This window comes from Lynx canadensis, chromosome B4 (assembly GCF_007474595.2).
Source record: "Lynx canadensis isolate LIC74 chromosome B4, mLynCan4.pri.v2, whole genome shotgun sequence".
Taxonomy (NCBI): domain Eukaryota; kingdom Metazoa; phylum Chordata; class Mammalia; order Carnivora; family Felidae; genus Lynx; species Lynx canadensis.
In genome coordinates, this window is record NC_044309.1 from 88695732 (window position 1) to 88715550 (window position 19819).

Below are 19819 nucleotides of genomic sequence, written 5' to 3' on the forward strand. Positions count from 1 at the left end.
GTGGGGGGTGGAGGCAGGGAGGACAATGGGTGAAATAGACAAAGGAGATTAAGAGTACATTTATTTATCTTGAACACTAAGAAATGTATAGAATTGAATCATTCTATTGCCCACTTGAAAGTAATATAACACTGTATGATAACTGTACTTGAATAAAAAAAGGAACAAAACGTTAGTTACAGGTTGGGGGTAAGAGAGTCCCTAGAGAAAATAAGAAGTATATGCAATGCTGAATGAGAACATCTGTCAAGGCAGAAGGCCTAGAGTATGTAGCGAATGAATACAGTAGAGATGTCCTGTGGAGAGAAGAAAAAGAACCTCCAGGTAGGGTAGAACCTCCAACTAGGAGGACCCAGAGCCCAGTGTCCTGACTATTCCTCTACTTACCAGACACATACAAATGAGAATATTCAAAAACTTGACTCAAACCAGCCCCAAGGTCAAACGTCTTCATGAATATACCCTGAAGTCCTAGGGCTTGTCTCTCTTTCCTTTGGCATCACTAAACCATCCAAGAACCAGTAAAGAGTTTCATAAGGGCTCTTGGGTGGCTCAGTCTGGTAAGCCTCTGACTTCAGCTCAGGTCATGATCTCACGATTCATAAGTTCAAGCCCCAGTCCAGCTCTGTGCTGACAAATCAGAGCCTGGAGCCTGCTTCAGATTCTGAGTCTTCCTCTCTCTCTGCCCCTCCCCAACTCATGCTGTCTCTCTCTCTCTCTCTCTCTCTCTCTCTCTCTCTCTCTCTCTCAAAAATAAAAATAAACGTTAAAAATTTTTTTAAAAGTTTCATAAACTTCCTCTTCCTTTTCTCTCCTCTCTCCTTTTGTTTTCCTCTAAATGTGTAGAATATAATGAAACACCTTTTAAGAAAATTTGGAGTCTCTGCCTTTGCATTCTCAATGGTCTTTGTACAGAACTGCCTTTCGAGGTGGAAACAAAAAGGAATCTTAACTAAAGTTTAGTTTTAAAACTTCAAACCCGGTAGCACGGGGTCGCCACTGTACAGCTACAGCAGCTGCGGGTGCAGGAGGTGGTGAACTCCACAGTGCAGGGTCTGGAGAGACAGAACTTCCAGAAGGTGCAGTGTCCACTGTTGTGAGGACTGCCAGGCGGCCATGCAGCAGGTGCACCAGTGCAGTGAGTGCTGCCATATGCCTCCGGCTCAAGCCCAGGCCCTGGTGACCAGTGAGTTGGAGAAGTTCTAGGACTGCCTGGCCTGGTGCACCATGCATTGCATCAACAAAGCCAAAGATTCAATAGATGCAGGAAGTAAAGAGCTTCAGGTGAAGTGGCAGCTGGAGAGTTATGTGGCCAAGTGTGTAGATGACCACATGCACTGAGAAGATGAAGGAGTTTCTCCTGTCCATTTGGAAATAGAAGTCTTTGCAATGGCCATTGGAGTGGACAGCAGGAATCTATTTAAAAAGAAAAATGGCAGGGGGGGAGGGGCGCCTGGGTTGCTCAGTGGGTTGAGCATTGGACTTCGGCTCAAGTCATGATCTTGAGGTTCGTGGGTTTGAGCCCCACGTCAGGCTCTGTGCTGACAGCTCAGTCTGGATCCTGCTTCAGATTCTGTGTCTCCCTCTCTCTCTGTGCCCCTCCCGCACTCATGCTGTCTCTCTAAACAAACAAACAAACAAACAAACATTAAAAAGAGAAATGGGAGCTTTGGTCCTTCAAGTGAATTTATGAGGAAATTAGGGATGGCAGCAAGTTTGAGGCATGTGTCACTTTCCTCCAGACACTGGTTCCTTTACGTTTCAACCCTAGAAAGTGAAATGAGAAACACTGGTGCTAACATTTGGGACAGAGATAGCATAGAGAGTTTTTGGTAGCCTAAATTTCACATGCTTGTCCTGAAACTAGGGATCTCAGTCGTGCCAAGCCAGAGCCCTCCAAGGTTCCAGATCTTTCTTTTTTTTTTTTTTTAATTTTTTTTAACATTTATTTATTTTTGAGACAGAGAGAGAGAGAGAGCATGAACAGGGGAGGGTCAGAGGAAGAGGGAGACATAGAATCTGAAACAGGCTCCAGGCTCTGAGCTGTCAGCACAGAGCCTGACGCAGGGCTCAAACCCACAGACCGCAAGATCATGACCTGAGCCGAAGCCGGACGCTTAACCGACTGAGCCACCCAGGTGCCCCATCCAGATCTTTCTTAGTATACAGGTACCAACAGGCTGGTGGGTTCCTCTAACCTTCCTATGATCTGGTGGTCTGAGCAGAAGTGCTTCTGTTTGTTGCCAACCTCCTGTTTCTCAGAAGGATCTCTAAATCATTTTCCATAAGCTGATAAAATGCATGGGGTCACAAATGTAGAAGGGAAAAAAGGTTTCTGGGTCTTTGCTTGGTTTTGTTTTATATACAAGGACTTGAAGTTGATTTAAGATGCAGAGTTGGGAGAGGTAGTTTGGATAAGAACTTTGAACCGTTCTTGTAGATATCTGTTTCTGACCATCAACTGTGGAGATGCATTTCTTAACATACACATTACACCTTTCAGCTAGGAGACCCTGCAAAACCAAGAGAGGCGATGTTACACGGGGTATGGGAAGCCACCTTCCCTCTCTCTGGCTGCCATGGTAGGCCGTGAGGCTATCTACAGCAGAGCAACAGGACAATCTTGCCGTGACACTCCCCCTTGAAGGGAAAGGGGGTTTTGGCTGCACTATATACCAGTATCCAAGAATGATCATTGAAGGAGGAACTGTTGCCTTCTTAAGAGAATTATTAAGTACCGGATTTGGGAAAACCTGGTTTTTATAGAACAGAATGGAATGAAAGCCTACACTCAGTATTGCTTATTTTGCCCCCTGAAATAACAAAACCCTGATGAAACAATCTCTTGGCAACAGGAAGGCCAAAGGAGAAACAGTAGGCAACTCAGGGGTGAGCTGTGATTCCTTTAAAGCAAAAGGGGACAACCCCCCCCCATTACCAAATACCACTTTTGCCTGGGGCCTTTGCAGCAAGCAGTGTTCCTGCCCCAGCCCTAGCACCTTTTCATTTTGATAAGCACCTTATTGTCTTCTTACCAACTTATTACTTGAAATGGTAATATAGCCTGTGTTTGGTGATTCAAGGCCTTGATATATTTTCCTAGTGGTTCAGTTTTTAAAAAATGAATAAAGTTTACTTTTTCCTCCAAAAAAAAAAAAATTCAAAACCAATGCAGTTGTCATGAGTATTGAATGCGATGATTTATTTGAAGTACTTAGCAGGATGTATAAACATCCAGCTAATGCTAGTTGTTGTTGTTAGTTTTTGTACTATGCTCAGGGTATTAACTGACCTCCTGGTTCCCTGAAAAAAATAAGGCCCCCATCATACAGAAGTCACTTACTCTCTTTGCATTCGATATATGAGAAAGTATTTTTCTTTTCCTGTTCAAAACCCTAGGGAAATTAACTCCTTTAGGTGGGTTATGGAAGCCTAGAGTCTCAGATACAAAGACTCCTTCTAGTAGAGATTCAAGGCGTTAATTACCTCTATTGAAAACTTTGTTAGTAATGTAAAATCCATTTATACAAATGCAATTCTTTTGCCTGGACACAGGATGGAAAAAAAATGTCATATTATTATTATGTATTATAAATACGCACATCTATTTTACTAGCTTTGTGGTTTCTTTGAGGTGATTTTTAAATATACTGAGAAAACTTTTTCCTTTCTATAGACTCATAAATATATAACACTCAGGTACTCATATGGTGTATTATTTATGCTTAAATTTATGATAGGATTATCCTTTCATTGCTTCCTTGTGAATTAATTTCCATATACTACTGAATAGTATTCTTTTCTATTACAGTCATTTGCTTTAGGCTATGAAATGTATTTTATAAGGAACAAGATGGTGAAATATGCTTCAAACACACCATACTGTATTTTTTCAATTTGTAGTTAAGTTATAACATAAAGTCCCTGGTATTAAGACACTGAATGATTTAGTGAGAAAAATCCGAGATTCCTAGTCTGGATTTGAATTTGAACTGAATTACTTAACTTCTGAGTGGCCTAAAGCAAATTCCTTGGTCTTGTCTTGCCTCTGTTTTCTCATTCCTTTTTCCTGGATCCGTGCAAAATTGAAAATAATTAACAAGGCGTTTAAAAACAATTCAATTAATCAATTGTAGTGGACTCTGTATGATTTTGAGGGCTGAAAGATTCGCTTCCCAACACCTATTTCTCCTTTCTAACAGCACCCAAATTTCATTCTGAGGAGCTCTAGCCCATTGTATATGGCCTGGTGGGGCTCTATTTAGATTCCCTAGCTTCCCCTAGACAAAGGACATACCGACGCCCCACGATGGGCCAAAGATTCTCTCCCTGAGTGGTTGAAATAGAAACTGGATACGTTTACCATTTGATTTTTCCCCGAGGAACAGGGTCCTGAACACATTTGTTGTACAATAAGCCCCATGTTGTGCTTTCCACCTCAAGAGGAGCCCTGGATGAACCTGCTTCCGGCTTAGTTTCTCAGCTTCCCATAAATTACATGAGCATGCGAGAATCTCCATAGATTCCTTCCTGCTTAGGTTGGCCAGAATCACCTATTTCTGTTGTTTACAACAAAAGACCCCCCATGAATAGGTCAGTCTAATTCTATTGAAGGTTTTCTCAGAGCAGTCACTAAGCAGGGCATTGTGAGGGCTACAGCAATTCTTCAAGCATAGTGACTATTTCTAACGCACTGGGGAAACAGGTCCATAAAAAGAAAGTACTGTGTAAGGCAATGGATAATAAGCACGAAATGAGTAGGAAAAACAATCCTTGAGAGGCGGTGCTTTATTGTGGTAAAAATATCCTGCTGGAACCAGATATTGTGCATCTGAGCCCCAACTCTGCCACTTTTTACCTGTGATGGGCGCATTTCTCAGACTCATCCCTTCTCTCCTGCTGCAGTTAATAAGAAAGCAGATTTTGGGGGGCATCTGGGTGGCTCAGTCAGTTAAGCATCCAACTTCAGCTCAGGTCATGATCTCACAGTTGGTGAGTTGAAGCCCCGCGTCAGGCTCTGTGGTGACAGTTCAGAGCCTGGAGCCTACTTCAGATTCTGTGTCTCCCTCTCTGCCCCTTCCCCACTCTTGCTCTGTCTCTCTCTCTCTGTCTCTCTCTCTCTCTCTCTCTCTCTCTCAAATATGAATAAACATTAAAAAAATTTTTAATTAAATTTCAAAACTCTAAGGTTCTTAATAGTTTTCTTTAAAGCAGGTGGTAGACTGGGGATTAAGAACAAAAACCAGAAACACTCCTTTTCCAAGAGAATGCTTTATTTCTTCATCTGCCTCCATGTACTGAGAAAAATTTTAAAGAGAGTCAAAGGGAAAGGACAAAGGATCTTTACTTCAGGGTCGTGGCATGAGAGACATAACCCCCTCCCCAACCAACAACCCTCCTCAAACACACTCTCCATGCTTCTTCCTGGCTCTCCCAAGCAGCAGAGCAGGTAAGTGAGATGCTCTCAGGATCCAGAATGGAAGGATTGATGAAGCTGCTCCACCTTGAGACACTTCACACACTGCTTTTGTCCCCTGAAGCTGATGCAGATGGACTCCATTCAAGCTTCGTGGGAATGCTTTGCCACAGAGACTGCATCTGCTTTCCCGTGGCCTGGAATACTCTTACCTCAGATTTCCAGATAGCTCAGTCCCTCAGCTCCTCCTTACTTGAATGTCACCATCTTGTCAAGGCCTTTTCTGGTCACCCTATTTAAAAATTTCAGTCCCCTATCTATCTATCTATCCATCCATCCATCCTGTTTCTTCCTTATCCCCTTTTCCTGTTTTATTTTTCTCCATAGTACCATCGCCATCTGCCCTGTCGTCCAGACCATTCTCCACATCCACCCCCCAACCTTCTCAGCCCTGCTTTGTCACAAGAAGGCTGACCAGTGGACTCTATCTGCAACTTCCTTTGTCCCCTGGCTTCCTTTGTTGGGTTTGAACAATGGGAGACAGCAGGAGGAGGTCTGGGGGAAGAAGAGGTTGGGGATTTATGGTCCCGGCTCCATTCCTGCTAAGTCCCTGTGCATGGGCTGCCTTCCTTAATGAAGATCACAGCTCCTAGCAGGTGGCCCTCTCCATTCAGCTTTCCTCTCTGGGTTCTGGTGAATTCTCCATCACCTTACCTTACAGGTCTCAGGGTGTTAGGACCTCCCCACCGCTGCTAACTCCAAGGCACAATGCATCCTTTGCTCTTGTAACCCTGCTTCATTTTGTTAATTATTAACCTTTACTAAACTCTTTATTAATTATCTATTAATTATATTAATTATTGATTTTTGTTGAACACTTCTGACATCGCCCATTTTGGCTGACTTTTTTACTTTCCTAACTGCTGCATCATCTGACATCCTATAAATTTTACTTAATTTTTACTGTTTCTCTCCCACTAGAACATAGGATCCATGAGGTCAAGAATATTTGTCTCTTATAGAACAAACCAACGGTTGTGGGAGGGGAGATGGGTGGAGGATGGGCTAAATAGGTGATGGGGATCAAGGAGGGCACTTGTTGTGATGAGCACTGGGTGTTGTATGTAAGTGATGAATCGCTAAATCCTACACCTGAAACTAATATGTATGTAAACTGTATGTTAACTGGAATTTAAATCAAAACTTGGAAGAAAAAAAAAAAGAATATTTGCCTCTTTTATATACTTCTATATTCCCAGAACTTACAACAGAACATGGCACATAATCAGAGCAGAATAAATAGTTGTTAGGTACGTGATTGAATAATGACTGAATGTGTGACCTAGGAAGAGACATGTAAAGTCAGGTCTGTAGATCTTTATCTTCTCTATATACAGGGTTCCTGCCTTTACAGATGGTGTTTCCTTCCTTCCTTCCTTCCTTCCTTCCTTCCTTCCTTCCTTCCTTCCTTCCTTCTTCCCTTCCTTCTTTTCGTTCTTTCATTCTTTCGTTCTTTATTTCTTTTGGTGTCAAAAGCAAATGTTTTCTCTAGGTGGGTGGGCATTATTTCAGCTCCCAATTTATACTTAACATTTTTACATAACATCATCTAGGAACATCTTAGAGAATACACATAAGTAAACCCATATATTTATAATCTGACATAGCTTTTTACTTCATAATGTTCATAAACAACATTGCTAAGCCGGAGGTAAAATCATGTAAAAACATTTTTTTTAATCCTTATTTATTTTTGAGAGAGAGAGAGAGAGACAGAGCATGAATCTGAAGCAGGCTCCAGGCTCTGAGCTGTCAACACAGAGCCCAACGCAGGGCTCGAACTCACGGACCACAAGATCCTGACCTGAACCGAAATCAGACACTTAACTAACTGAACCACCCAGGTGCCCCAGAGGTAAAATCATTTGAAAACAAAGAAAAGAATTGGGTTCTGGGCTGGCAGCGTGGAGCCTGCTTGGGATTCTCTCTCTCTCTCCCTCTTTGCCCTTTCCCTTCTCTTGCTCTCTCTCTGTCTCTCAAAATAAATAAATAAACTTTTTAAAGAACAAATAAATAAAAATAAAACAAGACAAAGAGCAGTCCAGCAATGAGGAGAAAATTGCCAACCAAACCTGACATCTGGATAGGCAATAACATATAACCCTGAAGCATAGATTCCAGTATTTCGTTTCATTTATTTACTATTTATTTATTTATTTATTTATTTATTTATTTTATTTATTTATTTATTTTAGAGAGAAAGAGAGTGTGCAAGAGTGGAGGAGAGGGGGAAAGGGGGAGAGAGGGGATCCTAAGCAGGCTCCGCCTTCCATGTAGAACCTGACACAGGCTCAATCCTGCGACCCTGGGATCATGACCAGAGGCAAAATCAAGAGTGGGATGCTCAACTAACTGAGCCACCCAGGTGCCCCTCATTTTAAAAATATTAACTATAATATAAGCCTCATGAGAAAAACACTTACAGCTAGCACATATTAGATGCTCAGTAAGTATTTGCTAATGCCATAAATGAAAGTCACTCTGTACTAAGGAAATATTTGGAAATGACAGAAATATTTGTGATTGGACAATTGTTGCAACACTTTGCTCCCTCCTGGTAATGGAATATTATGCCCCCACTCATTGTCATGTGAAGTATATCCTATGGAAGAAGCAGTCCTCATCTCATTGATTCTGAGGATAGCGATGTGGTGTTGACATACTTTGGCCTATGGGATGTGAGCAGAAGCAGCATTGTGCAAGTTCTGAATACAACCTTTAAGTGTGATTTCTCGTTTCAGCATGGTTTGCTGTTGCTGTATTCTGCCATGAAAAAAAACAGCATGTGCAGGGGCACCTGGCTGGCTGAGTCAGGAGAGCATGAGACTCTTGATCTCAGGGTTGTGGGTTCAAGCCCTGTGTTGGGTGTAAAGGTTACTTAAAAGTAAAATTTTAAGGGACGCCTGGGTGGCTCAGTCAGTTGAGCGTCCGACTTCGGCTCAGGTCATTATCTCGCGGTCCGTGAGTTCGAGCCCCGCGTCAGGCTCTGTGCTGACAGCTCAGAGCCTGGAGCCTGCTTCGGATTCTGTGTCCTCCTCTCTCTCCACCCCAGCCCTGCTTGTGTTCTGTCTCTCTCTGTCTTTCAAAAATGAATAAACATTTTTTAAAAAAATTTTTAAGTAAAATTTTAAAAGGAAGGAAGGGAGGGAGGAGGGAAGGAAGGAAGGGAGGGAGGGAGGGAGGGAGGATGGGAGGAAGGAAGGAAGGAAGGAAGGAAGGAAGGAAGGAAGGAAGGAAATTAGAACATGTGCAGATAGAAGAGGCTCACTCAGACCAGTCCCAAACCAAGAAGACACATAGAGCCAATCCTCAGTCTACTGGCAGCCTAGAACCACAGAGCCACAGTGGATCAAAAGCAACATGTATATGAACAACAGATACATGTAGGATGTTTGTTATGCAGGATTACCACTGCAGATACAGAAACCGGTACCCAGAAATGGGGTGTTGATGGGATAAAACCCTAAACTATATGGATGGAGGAGGGGTAAGGACACAGTTACAGGAAACAGAAAAATGACAACCCATATTATTTAATGACACAACATTTCATAAAATTATCATGCATATTAGCTTTCTATCCTGAGATGAGCTTTCAAGACAAGCTTGTTGTTGCCATTTTTACACCAGTGAGTCAACCCTTCCTGACACCATTTCATAGCAAATTGATTTCCTGTCTCTTAAAGTATTTTCATTTTACTAGTATGTACAGAATGGTGATAGTACTGTGTGTTATTTAGAAATCAATCTGTCATTGAGACTGAAAGTGGATGTATAATAATTGCCCATCCCGTGAAGGCATTTTTAATGTTCACCAAAAAATCCATTTCTGTGCAATATTCTAGAAGTAATGCTGTGTAGTGGGTGTTTCCATCCATTTGAAGATGCTGAATATATAATTGCCTCTTTTTTTTAACTTTAGAGAGAAAGTGAGCAGAGGAGAGGGACAGAAGGAGACAGAGAGAATCTTAAGCAGTCTCAACGCTCAGCACAGAGCCCAACATGGGGCTCAATCCCATGAATCCTGGGTTCGTGACCTGAGCCAAAATCCAGTCAGATGCTCAACTGACTGAGCTACACAGGTTCCCCCGTGCATTAATTCATTTAATCCTACAGTGAAGTAGAAGGTATTTATTATCTCCATTCCATAGCTGAGAAAACTGAGGCAGAAAAAGATTAAGTTCACAGAAACAGCAATGGTTGGATCTGGATTTGAACCCAGCCAGACTGGCTTCTGAGCCTGCATCTTACTCACTCATTCCCCACCCTACTGCCTCTGAGGATGAATGAGGCCCCGCTCCTGTCCTCCAGGAGCCTACAGTTCAGTAGTGAATACAGACAACAACTACAGTATAGTGTGATGTGTGCCATATTAGCTATACAAGGAACAGGATTAGAAAGGAGAAATTAAATTTCTAGACTAGTAGGGGAGCCTCCGCAAAGAAAGTGACACCAACTTGATTATCATAAATAAAATTCATATTTGAAATTCTGTTTAGGGGCGCCTGGGTGGCTCAGTCGATTAAGCAACCAACTTCGGCTCAGGTCATGGTCTCGCAGTCTGTGAGTTCAAGTCCCACGTTGGGCTCTGTGCTGACAGCTCAGAGCCTGGGTCCTCCTTTGGATTCTGTGTCTCCCTCTCTCTCTCTCTGTCCCTTCCCTGCTCATTCTCTGTCTCTCTCTCTCTCTCTCTCTCTCTCTCAAAAATGAACATTTAAAAAAATATTTTTTTCATTCTATTTAAACTCATTTCATGTACCTAACTTAATTGGCTTTGGTCACCAAGCAATAATTTATAACACTAAACTATATATTACTTGATCCCAGGGCACAAAATTCAACTAGTTAAGTAATTATGTTTTCAAAAATACAACAGAAATTAGAAGAATAAACTAAGTCTTTTAAAAATGCATTAGCTCTCCACCATTCCCATGAACAAAACAGGAATGATGTGAAAATGAGAGACTACAACACAGAGGTTTATGTACCTGAACAAGGTAATAATCCAAATCTGATGCAAAATTGAAATGGGACTGGGTTTTGTTACCTTGATATAATTCTCCATTTGGTGTTGTATATATTCTAACCCAGACTTGGTCACTGTAGACGAAAATGATGTTGAACAAAGTATCTCTGATAGTTATAGAAGTAGAAACCTTGGCTTCTAGGCTAAGGAATTCACTTTACACTGAATCTTATGCTACAATAAGCAAATTCAGACATTTTTCTCTAAACAGAGCAAGGAGTGAGCTCCATTTCTTCATAACTGAAGTGACAGGTGAAATAAAGTTAATTTAATAAGAAATAAGTATGATGGGAGAAGAATATAAATAGGGCTCATTAGGGATAGTATTACCATGCAATTAATTTTAATGGACTTATTCACACTCCAAGGAGTTTAAAGCACTAGATTATTTCCTATGAAAAGTTCTGAGAATAGTAAATCAGACTGAGAATTTAATTTTGGGGCACCTGGCTGGCTCAGTTAGTGGAGCATGCTACTCTTGATCTCAGGGTTGTGAGTTCAAGCCCCACGTTGGGTGTGGAGATTACTTTAAAAAATAAAATCCTTTAAAAAAAAAAAAGAAGATTTTGTTTGAATTTTTGAAACTACATTGAGCAAAGACCAAATATCCATGTTAATCAATTAGAGTGAATTGTATTTGGCTCAGTGGTCAGGCAATAAATTGCTTTGTTTACAACACTAATTCATTTGTGAGAAGATGGCATTAAGTGCAAAGTAATTGATGAAAGCAAATGCAGAAAAAGGAACCAAAAAAAAAAAAAAAAAAAGTGGGAAAAGACCCAACTGAATTAGAACAGAAAATGTTCTTTCCCGAAAGACACTACTATGGTTCTCTGTCCTGCGGATTGCCCTTACCCCAGATCCACCCAAACAATCCTACTCGTTCACATCCCAGCTCCAAAGCCACGAATCTAGTAATTATTCTCTAATGCCTTCCTTCTTCTTTGTGCTCCTTCAGCTACAGATAACATTGTTACCTTGCATTCTCATTAATTTTGTTTGTATTTATCAGCCCAACCTAAAGCACAATGTGATATGCCTTTAGGATATTATCATGCAATCGAGAGCTAGATGGAACCTTAAATATTCGTTGGTCTAATACTTTGGCAACAGGGTTCAGCAGATCCTAGACTAGAAATCAGGATTAGTGTAGGGTTATTGGACTCTTGGCACTCAATGGAAAGAGGGTTGTTCTGTAGAGTGAATTAAAAAGAACTGAAACTTTCTTTTTATTATTTTATTTATTTATTTTAAGAAATCTCTACATCCAGTGTGGGGCTGAACTCATGATCCCAAGATCAAGAATCATACACTCTTCAGATTGAGCCAGCCAGGTGCCCCAAGAATTAAAACCTCCAAAATGTGTATTTCTCAGTGACTAGATACAAATTTACATCTATATTGACATGGGGCTATGTCAAGAATCTCTTGTGGGGTGTCTGGGTGGTTCAGTTGGTTAAGTACCAACTTTTTATTTTGGCTCAGGTCATGATCTCCAGGTTTGTGGGTTTGAGCCCCTCTTTGGGCTCTATGCTTGCAATGTGGAGCCTGCTTGGGATTCTCTCTCTCTCTCTCTCTCTCCCTCTCTCTGCCCTTCCCACGCTTGCTCGCTCTCTCTCTCTCTCTCTCTCTCTCAAAATAAATAAACTTTAAAAAATTCCCCATTTTCTTGGAGAAATGAAGAAGTAGTATCATTGGTAGCTATTTTAGTTATTGATGGTGAATGTTTTAAAGGTCTGGGATGCCTTAGTTTACAGGATTGTTGGGTGCTTTATGATATGACACACATATGACACGAGAGCCCCATAGTGGACTAAAGATAACAGCAATCTTTTATTCTCTTACATATCATAGAAATAACTAGATATGACAAATAAAAATCATTCCTTTACAAATTAGTGTTGACTACATATAGAACCTTGTTACTGAGCAGAGATTGTTCGACATGATCAATTCTTTTTGAATCATCTGTGTTTCCATGAGTTGCTACACAAGAGTTTGGTTTTTGTCTTGAGTGTGGGAGGGTATGGAAGAAGGATGAAAGTTCTGGGGAGAGGTGAGACACGGACGGTGGAAAAGGATGGGATGAGAGCAACTGCCGGTGGCTTGGAGAGCTGAATTTGATCCTTTGTGGGGGTAGATTCTTAAGAAGCTAATTTAATGAATGGCTTCATGAATCTCTGAGAGGAAAGAGAGAAGGTTTGGTGATGTGTTGACAAAATGTTGAACAGCACTTATAGAAGGCCATGACTGATCCTCACTCTACCACGGGCTTCGTGCAGTTTGGGGTACCCTGAGACTCAGACACTACCGATGGATGATCTGGAAATCACCCTTCTCAAAAAGGCACTGGCAAAAAACTGGTGTTGAAGCACCTTGGCAAGAAGAGACCGTGGAAAATTGGAGCAGACTCATTGAAGACAACACCTGAGATGTCTCCCCACTTCACCACTGGGGGATATCAGAAATAATAGGCAGAATAATTATCAGAAATAATAAAAATCAGAGATTTTGCAGGGTTGTGGGTAGGATTCATGGTGAGCAAGGAATAAGAGCCGTCGTAATTGGAGCACTTGTGTGGCCTTGTTTGTGCTCATAGGCTGGTAAGAGCATTTGGGTCATGTTCTCATTCAACAGGTAATAAAACTGGCCAAAAGACCTTAAGTGACCTGCCCAGGATTTCATAGCAAGCTAATGACAGTTAGAACCAGCTTCTCCCCTGATCTCCTGGAAAACCATAGCATTCATATGGGGTTGCCAGCTAGAATACAATGATTTTTTTTCCTCTAAAATTGTATATTCATGTAAATCACTAGAGGCTAATAAGTGCTTTGTTTTTATACTGTGAACAACTAGAAGCCTTTGCTTCAAATGGGTTATTAAAATTAACATAACACTTTACATTTGAGATTCAGAAAACTAAATAGAATTCCTGACCTTACTATCGATACAAATATTTAAATAAATCTACTAATATTTATTGATTCTAATGATGACTCACTAACACACCACTAGGAAAACAAATTTCTTTACCTTAATTTTATATGATATGGCCTCAGTCTTGTGCTTTTGTGTCCTTTGATCTGAATTTACAGTCTTTCCCTCTCCTTCGGCACTTGAGCCAAAGTAACTGCAGTTACTTGCAGTTTCCAGTGTACCTCCATCTGGTAGCTTTCCTTGAACTGCATTCAAATTTTCCACTTCCTATTTGATAAGAGTTAGGAAATCAGTCGAGAAAGTAGTTGAATTGCACATAAATGGAAAATGAACGGGCTCTGTGAAAGCACTCTATCAGAAGTAGGATATGGTTTCTTTAGTGCTTAGATTGAATGATATCCTCTTTGGCAGCTCAGAAATTTTTATGGAGGCATTCCTACCACTGGGTTGCCTCCAACAAGGTTGAGCTGCCAAGATAAGTGATTTTCACCTAAGAAAAGTACTGGCACATAGAATACTCTAGACATAGGATATGAGGCCCGCTGCTAAACATTATAACAATTCTAGGTTAGGAAGCTTGATTATACAAATAGGCCATTATGATGTTATTTAGAACAAAGCAAAATTTGGAAATCACTTAAATATCAAAAAATGAGGAACGGTCAGGGTGCCTGGGTGGCTCAGTCCGTTAAGCGTTCGACTTAGGCTCAGGTCCTGATCTCATGGTTCATGAGTTCAAGCCCTGCGACGGGCTCTGTGCTGACAACTCGGAGCCTGGAGCCTGCCTCAGATTCTGTGTCTCCCCATCTCTCTGCCCCTCCCCCACTCTCTGTCCCTCTCTCTCTGTCTCTCAAACATAAATAAACATTTAAAAAAATTTTAATAAATAAGGAATGGTTAAATAAATTGTTACATCCGTGCAACGGATAGCCATAGCTTAAAATCCATTTATAAGGCATTAGTTATAACTTGAGAAAATATTTTTGTTATCAAATAAAGTTAAGAGAATTTAAAATACCATATGACAATAACAATAGCTAACCATTACTGAACGTCTACTACGTATCAAGCACTGTTCCAAGAGCTTTACATGTAGAAGTGTTTCAACTATGGGGGGGGGGATATGGGGCCAGAAATTCACCAAAAGCATTAAAAAGTGATTGTTTCCAGGTGATATAGTTATGACTAATCTTATTTCTTCTTTTTGCTTTTTAGAATTTTCAAATTCTTCCTAATAGCTTTATTTAATGACCATGCATTACTATATCAATGAGGGAAATATTTGTATTTTAAAGTTCATTATCATTCCAAAAACACTGGAGCCACACAAACCACAGCAGAACAGATTCTTATCTCATCTCCCCTTAATATAAGGCCAAAAAAAACCCAAAGTACACAAGTTTTCAATTACTTACATATATTTTGGTACTCCCAGGGCAGGTAATCAACAAGAGTATGTCCCTATACTGTTTTATTTCCTCTGTAAAACCTGATATAGTAGTAACTCAAAAGACCTATTTCATATTATGACAAACTATATGCCAACAGATTGGGCAATCTAGAAGAAATGGATAAACTCCTGGAAACACATGACCTCCCAAAAGTGACACTGGTAAATAGAAAATTTGAACAGACCAGCAATGAAACTGAATCAGTAATCAAAAACTCCCAACAAACAAGAGTCCAGGACCAGATGGCTTCATAAATGAATTCTACCAAAGATTTAAAGAGGAATTAATACCTATGCTTCTCAAACTGTTCCAAAAAATTAGAGAGGAAGGAACCCTTCCTAATTCATTCTATGAAGCCAACATTACACTGATACCAAAACCAGATAAAGACACCATAAAAAGAGGAGAACTACAGGGCAATATCTCTGATGAACTTAGATGAAAAAACCCTCAACAAAATATTGGCAAAAACTATTACTCAGCCATAGAAAAGAATGAAATCTTGCCATTTAAGATGATGTGGATGGAGCTAGAGAGTATTATGCCAAGCCAGATGAAGCCAAGGACCATATGATTTCACTCATATGTGGAATTTAAGAAACAAAACAAGTGAGCAAAGGGAAAAAGAAGAGAGATAGAGGCAAACCAAACAACAGTCTTAACTATAGAGAACAAACTGATGGTTACCACAGGGGAGGTTGGGGAGGGGGGGGGTCGTTAAATAGGCGATGGGGATTAAGGAGTGCGATTGTTGTGATGACACCAAATGTTGTACCAAAAGTGTTAAATCACTGCATCATACACCTGAAACTAATATTACACTGTATGTTAACTAACCGGAATTTAAATAAAAACTTTAAAAAAAGTCATTCACCATGATCAAGTGGGATTTATTCTGGGATGCAAGCATGGTTCAATATGTGTAAATCAATCGACATGATACATTGCATCAACAAAAGAAAGGATAAAAACCATATAATCATTTTAATATGTGCAGAAAAGGCTTTGGACAAAATACAACCTCCATTCGTGATAAAAATCCTTAACAAAGTAAGTTTAGAGGGAACATACCTTAAAACAATAGGGGCTATATATGAAAAACCCACAGCTAACATTATACTCAATGGTGGAAAAACTGAGAACTTTCCTCCTAAGCTCAGGAACAAGACAAGGATATCCACTCTCACAACTTTTATTCAACATAGTGCTGAAAGTTCTAGCTACAGCAATCAGACAAGAGAAAGAAACAAAAGGCATCCAACTTGATAAGGAAGAAGTAAAATTTCCATTATTTGCAGATGACCTGATCCTATATATCGAAACCCTAAAGACCCCACTAAAAACTACTAGAATTCATAAATGAATTTAGTAAGGTCACAGGATACAATATCAATATACAGAAATCCCTTGCATTTCTATACACTAATATTGAAGTAACAGAAAGAGAAATTAAGAAAACAGTCCCATTTACAGTTGCATCCAAAATAGTAAAATACCTAAGAATAAACTTAAACAAGGAGGTGAAATACCTATACTCTGAAAACTATAAAACATTGATGAAAGAAATTGAAGATGGCACAAATAGGAAAATATTCCATGTTCATGGATTGGGAGAACAAATATTGTTAAAATGTCCATCTTACCCAAAGCAATCTACAGATGTAATGCAATTTCTGTCAAAAATACCAATAGCATTTTTCACAGAAGTAGAACAAACAGTCCTAAAATTTGTATAGAACCACAAAAGACCCTGAATAGCCAAAGCAATCCTCAAAAAGAAGAACAGAACTGGAGGTAGGTATCACAATCCCAGGTTTCACAATATACTATAAAGCTGTAGTAATCAAAACAGGATGGCACTTGCACAAAAATAGACACATGGATCAATAGAACAGAATAGAAAGCCCAGAAATAAACCCATGATTATGTGGTCAATTAATCTTTGACAAAGGAAGCAAGAATATGCAATGGGAAAAAGACAGTCTCTTGAACAAACGGTGCTGGGAAAACTGGACAGCCACATGCAAAAGAATAAAACTAGACCACTTTGTTACACTATACACAAAAATAAACTCAAAATGGATTAAAGACCTAGATGTGAGACCTGAAACTATAAAAATCCTAGAAGAGAGCGCAGGCAATAATTTCTCTGCCCTGGGCCATAGAAATGTTTTTCTAGATTATGTCTCCTGAGACAAGGGAAACAAAAGCTAAAATAAACTGCTGGGACCAAATTAAAATAAAAAGCTTCTGCAAAGCAAAGGAAACAATCAACAAGACTAAAAACCTACTGAGTGGGAGGAGACATTTGCAAATGACACACCTCGCCTGTATCAGAATGGCTAAAATCAAAAACGCAAGAAACAACAAGTGTTGGTAAGGAAAGTGGAGGAAAAAGGAGCCCTCTTGCACTTTTGGTGGGAATGCCAACTGGTGCACTCACTGTATGGAGGCTCCTCAAAATGTTAAAAATAGAAGTACCATATGATACAGTAATCACACTACTGGGTGTTGACCCGAAGAATACAAAAGCATAAATTCAAAAAGATACATGCGCCTATATTTATTGCAACGTTATTTACTTTTTTTTAGAGAGAGAAAAAGCACAAGCAGGGGAGAGGGACAGAGGGGGAGAGAGAGAGAGTATCTTAGCAGTCTCCACGTTCAGCGTGAAGCACAACACAGGGCTCGATCCCACAACCCTGGGACTGTGACCCGAGCCAATGAGTCAGGAGCTCAACTGGCTGAACCACCCAGGTGCCCCTATTGTATCATTATCTACAGTAGCCAAACTATGGAAGCAGCCCAAGTGTGCATCGATTGATGAATGGATAAAGAGTGATATATACACACAAGGTAATATCACTCAACCATAAAAAAAAAAAAGGAATGAAATCTAGCCATTTGAAATAACAAGGATGGATCTAGAGAGTAAAATGCTTTCTTAGCAACTTAAAGTATATAATACAGTATTGTCAACTATAAATTTCTAAGGCAGCTCACTCATTCTGACATTTGAAGGAAGAGTCACTTACCACAAAGGAAGGGCCACAAGTTCTGAAGCCAAAGAGATGAAAGGAATTGTCTCAGAAAAAAAAATAATGAACAGACATGGGTCGGTCCCATAAATCCACCCTAGGGTAGCCTTAATTTCCTATTCACGCCATGCCAATATCTAACGCCAACAACGCTACCAGGAAAAAAGCGGCTTGGAACCTTACTCTAGACGGACCAGGCTGATAACACCTGAACCCACTTGATCGATCATGACAGTACAAAAAGAGAAACGTCCCATCATTTTATGCCTCCTGACTTGCTGCGATCAGAAGTACCACCTATATTCTCGCCAAAAATCAAGTCGGAATCAGATCTCTCCTTCTGCGTGTTTGAAATTTTCCACAATGAAACATTTGTAAGGAATATTGGCAAGTTGACTGAAACTTTTAAGAGGACTTGAAGTGAGCCTCAGTGGCTCAGGCGGTTGAGCATCCAACCCTTGATTTCAGTCCTGCTGAAGAGTCTCTCGTTCCCTCTCCTTCTGCCCCACTCCCGCTCTTGTGCACGGGCATGGGAGCGCTCTCTCTCTCAAAAAAAGATTTTTTTTAATAAAAAAAAAAAAATGAGAAGACTTGAAGCAAAGCTGCCGACAGCAATGCACAACTTCCACAGAGCTATCTGAGCAGGAACCAGTGCGGCCACCCTGACCCCAAACTGCTGCCGTCACACCACTCCAGCCTCTGCACCGGGAGCTCCTTGGCTCTTGGTCCACCGCCACTGCCATTTCTTACAGGTTTGCTGCTGCTCCTGCCGGATGAGAAGGAGCTTCTGACCTTTCCTCTGGCACTGGTTTCTGAGACAAAGCTTCGTGTGGTGTGGTGGAGTCTGGGTCACATAACAGCCTGCACTGTAAGAGAGAAGGAAAAGGCAAATATTTAACATTTGTATGGACTCTAAGTCTTTGCCCTTCCCCAGACCCGTAAGGAAGAGAATTCCCCAGAGGGTAAAGGGTCCAAGTACTAGGCCCAAAATGAAAGACAATTGCCTGTTACAACTTTTTTTTGTTTTAATTACAACTTGTCAGATTATGTACAAACTCCTCAGTCTTATTCACGTTCCTCCAAAATGTGAATCCATCAAGTTTTCAAGCCTTGATTCTCCTCTTCCTCCACCCATGCCCTGCAGTTCAACCAAGCTGGCTGATCATGGTTGATTTTAAAAACCCTTTCTCGGGGGGCCTGGGTGGCTCAGTCGGTTAAGCGGCCGACTTCCGCTCAGGTCAAGATCTCGCGGTCCGTGAGTTCGAGCCCCGCGTCGGGCTCTGTGCTGACAGCTCAGAGCCTGGAGCCTGTTTCCGATTCTGTGTCTCCCTCTCTCTCTGCCCCTCCCCCGTTCATGCTCTGTCTCTCTCTGTCCCAAAAATAAATAAACGTTGAAAAAAAATTTTTAAAATAAATAAACGTTAAAAAAAAATTTTTTAAATAAAATAACCCTTTCTCTCTCTCTCTCTCTCTCTCTCTCTCTCTCTCTCTCTCTCTCTCCCCTCATGCTTACACTAGATCATTTTCTGCAACATTATACCCCTGGAAATCTGGCTCATTCTTGAAAGTCTATCTCATTTATTACATCCTTCATAAATATTTCATGATCTCTGAAATGTGAAATCGTTTCCTATTGCAAACCCATGTTACTTTATTTGGACTTTCTCCTAATGATCATTACATTCTATCAGGTATTACGTTACATACTTGCTCAAACTTCTCTATTACACTCTAAGCGTCTTTAAAAAGTATTGCATTTTATGATCTCTGTCGCTCTTGTGGTGTTTAGAAGAGAATCTTGGATATAATTATATTTTTATTAAATGGAATTGAACCATGCTTATGCATAAGAGGTTATTATTATTTTTCATTATTTCAAATATAAGGTCTT

At 40.4% G+C, this 19819-nt stretch overlaps 1 pseudogene; it reads left to right on the forward strand.

Moving 5' to 3' along the window:
• The first annotated feature begins 291 nt into the window (after positions 1-291).
• LOC115518751 lies at positions 292-1378 on the forward strand (annotated as a pseudogene).
• The last annotated feature ends 18441 nt before the right edge of the window (positions 1379-19819 follow it).